Source organism: Clupea harengus, unplaced genomic scaffold (genome assembly GCF_900700415.2).
Source record: "Clupea harengus unplaced genomic scaffold, Ch_v2.0.2, whole genome shotgun sequence".
NCBI classification, from domain to species: domain Eukaryota; kingdom Metazoa; phylum Chordata; class Actinopteri; order Clupeiformes; family Clupeidae; genus Clupea; species Clupea harengus.
This window is the reverse complement of record NW_024879747.1, coordinates 25,001-30,000: the sequence shown is the minus strand read 5'-3', so window position 1 is coordinate 30,000 and position 5,000 is coordinate 25,001. Positions and strand designations below refer to the sequence as shown.

The window sequence follows — 5,000 nt, the reverse complement described above, 5'->3', positions numbered from 1 at the left end:
GCTAATCTAGACCATAGAGCTAATCAAGACCATAGAGATAATCAAGACCATTAGCTCAATCAAAGACCATAGAGATAATCAGGAATCATAGAGCTAATCAAGACCATAGAGATAATCTGGATCATAGAGATAATTTCAAAATTGGTGACCAGTGATAGTTGGTTGTCTGTTGACTATGAATCCCTGGGCACAGAACAGACACATTTCAGAGGCCCCTTAATGGGATGGAAATTGTATTGCCTTTTCAGCTTAGTCCTTGCAGATGGAAACAACAATGGTAACAACATTGTAGGGCAGTTGAATTCTTGAAAAAAAAACCTGATGTCACTCTCTTCGCCCTCTCTCCCCCCTCTTCCTCTCTCTCTTTCTCCATCTCTCATTCTCTCTTCCCCTCTCTTCCTCTCATTCTCTCTTCCTCTCTTTTTCTCCCTCTCTCATTCTCTCTCTCTCTCTCTCCATCTTGCGCTTACATGGCATTACACCAGCTGTCGGTGGTTGGTCTCAGTGGTACACAGCAAATGATGACGCAGGTTCCAGACCGCCTGCTCTGTCCCTCTATTCGTTTAGTCTGTTTGCCTTTTCCCTACGGTCAATCTCTCTGTCCCTCTCTCTCTCTCTCTGTCCCTCTTTCTCTCTCTGTCCCTCTCTCTCTCTCTCTCTGTCCCTCTTTCTCTCTCTGTCCCTCTCTCTCTCTCTCTGTCTGTCTCTGTGTCTCTCTACCTGCTCTCACTAAGCTTCATTGGCATGGCTGTGAGTACAATATTGCCTAAGCATAACATATAACTGATAACAATAATAATAATAATAATAATAATAATAGTAGTAGTAGTATTAGTAGTAGCAATGATAATAATAATAATAATGGAAAAAAAAAACAATTAAAGAATTAATATAAAGAAAGGATACAATTATACAAAACATATGTAATTAACAGATAAAACGTAAGTGTTTCAAGTATTATTTATTATTGACAGTCATGTAAACTCATCCTCTACTACCCCATTCCTACAGTGGATGCAAGTCTGTGTTCTCGAGGGTAGCCATGTTTGCCTTGTGTCTATACCCTTTTCAAAGGCAGGTCTGTGTTCTCGAGGTAGCCATGTTTGCCTGATGTACTATACCCTTTTCAAAGGCAGAGTCTGTGTTCTCGAGGTAGCCGTGTTTGCCTGTGTCTATACCCTTTTCAAAGGCAGAGTCTGTTGTTCTCGAGGAGCCATGTTGCCTGTGTTTATACCCTTTCCCGACACATTCCTTAATTGGTGATTCCTAATTTGTAAACAAATATGGTGCCAATTTATGGTTTTTTTTTCTGTAGCAGTTTAGTTGATAGGACATTTAATTGTATCTTTCTAATTATGAATGTGTTCTTCGTTGGGACATTTTCTCTAATGGATTTAATTTCTATGCAATTTATGTTTTAGTACTGAAATATCTAAGGGAGTCACTCTCTGGATGTTCACCTCTCAGCTGCAATAATAATAATAATAATAATAATAATAATAACAATAATAATAATAATAACAATAATCACTATTTGGATGTCCACCTCTCAGCTGCAATAATAATAAATAATAATAATAATAATAATAATATTAATAATAACAATAATAATCACTCTCTGGGTGTCCATCTCTCAGCTGCACAGCAGTGTGGTGCTACTGCTCTGGTAAGCTGTTCTGGAGGTGGTACCAAATTTGAGCTGCTCTCATTTTGTATGTCAAAGAGGAGACGGAAACTGGCTATGCCCACTCACCTCATTCTGGCCGTCTATTACAGTGAGAGAGGTCAACTTTACCTCTGAGACTTTTTTGTACCTTCTTTTCACAAGACAAAGTTCAAGTTCAATTTTACAAGTTATTGTTCACATTATATGCCACGAATGGAATATCTGAAATCAATGTAACAAATAAGTAGATTAACACACAATGTAGGCTAACGGGGCACTGTGAGTCCACACACAAACATGGATAACAACCAATAACAATATTTCTGATATCAAAGGCCTATCATCGTCTACCTGTCCTGATTCGTTATTATTGACATAGGCTATATACAAACATACTACTCATCCAAAATTTGGTCTGTGTGCATCTGGGGGGGTCCTTGAGGAAGGACGGTCCAGGATGGGAAAAATCAGAAAATAAATGCACCGCGACCTCAGGCCTACCTGCGTGTGTGTCCTGTGTCGCCTCCATATATGCACGTGTGTGTTCCAGTGTGTCGTGTGTGCCATTAAAAACCTGACAAAGGTCTTAATTATAATCACCCTAAGTTGGAGCGTACCTGCACCCTAACATGTGTATTTTTGAGATGTGAACTAAATGATATGACTGAACTGGGATGAAACACTGATCTATATGTTTCATGTATTTTAAAAGTTTCATTTCAGCTTTCATTTAATCAGTCATTCAGATTGTTTTCTTGATTTCCTTTACAGTACCATGTATTAAAACAAGATAAAAGACAAAAATTACACTGAAACTCTTCATCGTAGCGTACTCTACTAACCCGCGTATCCGTGATTTTTTTTTTTTTTTAAACAAACAACAACAGTTTATTGGTGCAGATTGGCCTCGCTTGTCCTGCTGCTATGAATTGGCATAAATTGGCAGCTAGCAATGCCACCCCCAAGCTTAACCAGAGAGCTCAGCTTTCTGGGTTCGGCAGCTTATAAAACATTTTTGAGTTTTTTATTATTATATATACTGTATATATATATTTGTATTCAAGGGGGCAGCTTCATGTAATACAAAGTCAATTGAGATAATTGTATTCCCCAGCCCCCCCCCCTCAGTGGGCGTGGTTTTCACACTATGACTTGTTGCACTCTGTCTTTACGTTTTTGTCCAGTACTGCATCCATTGTGATATCATCAATGTGTTCAACTGAGAGTTAGGCTAACTCTACTAGCGCTTAGCTAGTTTTCTCCTACAAATGTGTTTTTTTCTCTCTCTCTCTCTCTCTCCCAGTTGCTTTATTTCTCTCGCCTTTCCTCTCTCACTTCGCCATCGTCATTCTCTCTCGTATTCCTTATTCTTTCAATCAATATTTCTCTCTCTCTCAGTCAGGCACTTCCAGCTGGCTACTGTTATGAAAGTTGCCACTGAATCTTCACTGAACCTCCGCGCCGTGATTTATTGCTTACCTGACAGAAAAACTGTTTTCTTTATTACAGGCATAAATGATAAATGCTGTTCAGCTCTTTCCCAAGATAGTACAACAGCTTCCATTATACACTGTAATTATGGTTATGGTCATGGTTATAGTATTATAGCCTTTGTTTAAAACAACATAAAAAAGAAGACCAGAAAAAACTATAATTATACAACTTCAGGCATGATTATTTCTGTTACATACAGTGTAGTACACTAATTACCAATGTGTAAAGGCATATACATTTTCTGTGCTTACTCATACCCTGGAACTTATCCTAATCGTTGCCCTGATCTCAGTATTAATGTCACACTGCACAACACAGACACAGTCAAAAATAAGGAATGCAAACAGTTGCTTTAATCTGTCTTCATAAATCACTCCTGTGTGTGGGTGTGTGTGTGTGTGTGTGTGTGTGTGTGTGTGTCTGTGTCTGTGTGTGTGTGTGTGTGTGTGTGTGTGAGTGTGTAGATGGATGTAGTCATTTTTCAGTCACTAGTGGTATGTGTATTCTAGAAGCGCACAAGGTTAGATGTGACTGTGTGTGTGCGTGCATGTGTGTGTATGTGTGTGTGTGTGCGTGTGTGTGTGTGTTTATCTTTCTCTCTCTCACTTGGCCAAACACCGGCCACCCACGGTTGGCCTCAGTGGTGTAAACAGCAGAGTTGATGTTTGGCCGCACAGTCTGTGCTCGTTCATGACCCCCCACCTATCTCCTCTCTTGCTCTTTTCACCCTCCCTCTCTGTCTATCCCTCTCTTCTCTCCATCCTTCTCTCCTCTCTTGCTCTTTTCTCCCTCCCTCTCTCCTCCCTCTCTCTCCCTCCCTGTCCCTCTCTCTCTCTCCCTCCCTGTCCCTCTCTCTCTCTTACTGGGCCGCTCTGGCTCCTCACACACTCACTCTGTTAATTTCTCATCTGTCACTCAGTCCTTCAAGCCTGAAACTAAACTCAAACTCTCTTACTCTCTCTCTTTATCTCTATATAAGTGCTATGGAACATACTGCCTATAGACATCAGGGAAGCCAGCTCGCTTAACATCTTTAAAAGAAAACTAAAAACGTATCTCTTCTCATTAGCCTTTAACTAGCTACCACTTCGCACTATATATATATATATATATATATAAAAATACTTTTAATTTAATTTAATTTAATTTAATTTAATTTAATTTAATTTAATTTAATTTAATTTAATTTAATTTAAATTAAATCTCTACTGGTGATATTAAGGGGTTAGATTAAATATATCTCTATAATTATAATTATAATTTTTTTTTGCACTATATCTGAGTTATGTTTCTTTGATGTCTATTTTTTATGTGCATGTAATTTTCTTGTGCATATTATTGTATTTGCTGTAAAGCACTTTGAGCTGCCATTCTTTTGCATGAAAGTGCTATATAAATAAAGTTTTTATTATTATTATTATTATTATTATTATTTATACAGTACATGTATATAAGGTAAGATAACAAAGATAAATACATAGATAGATAGATAGATAGATAGATAGATAGATAGATAGATAGATAGATAGATATAGCGAGAGAGAGAATACTACTACTACTATTAATAATCATCATATAATATACGTATATACTGTATATATATATAGATAAGAATAAATAAAGAATAAATAAATAAACAATGATATTGAGATCTCTTCTCTCTCATACAGCAGCAACCTTTCTCTCGCTCTCCTCCGTCTATCTTTTTCACTCTCTCATTCGATCGTACACTTTCAGCCAATCTACTTCATGTTGACACATTCTCTTTTTTTGCTTTTCTCCCACTCTCCCTCCCTCCCTCCCTCTCTCTCTCTCTCTCTCTCTCTCTCTCTCTCTTTCT

General features: G+C 37.8%; 1 protein-coding gene across 1 annotated transcript in view; it reads right to left on the bottom strand.

Moving 5' to 3' along the window:
* Window positions 1-5,000, bottom strand: part of LOC122130217 (adhesion G protein-coupled receptor L1-like) — a 51,878-nt gene that overhangs the window by 26,706 nt on the left and 20,172 nt on the right. The gene's annotated exons all lie outside the window — the stretch shown is intronic.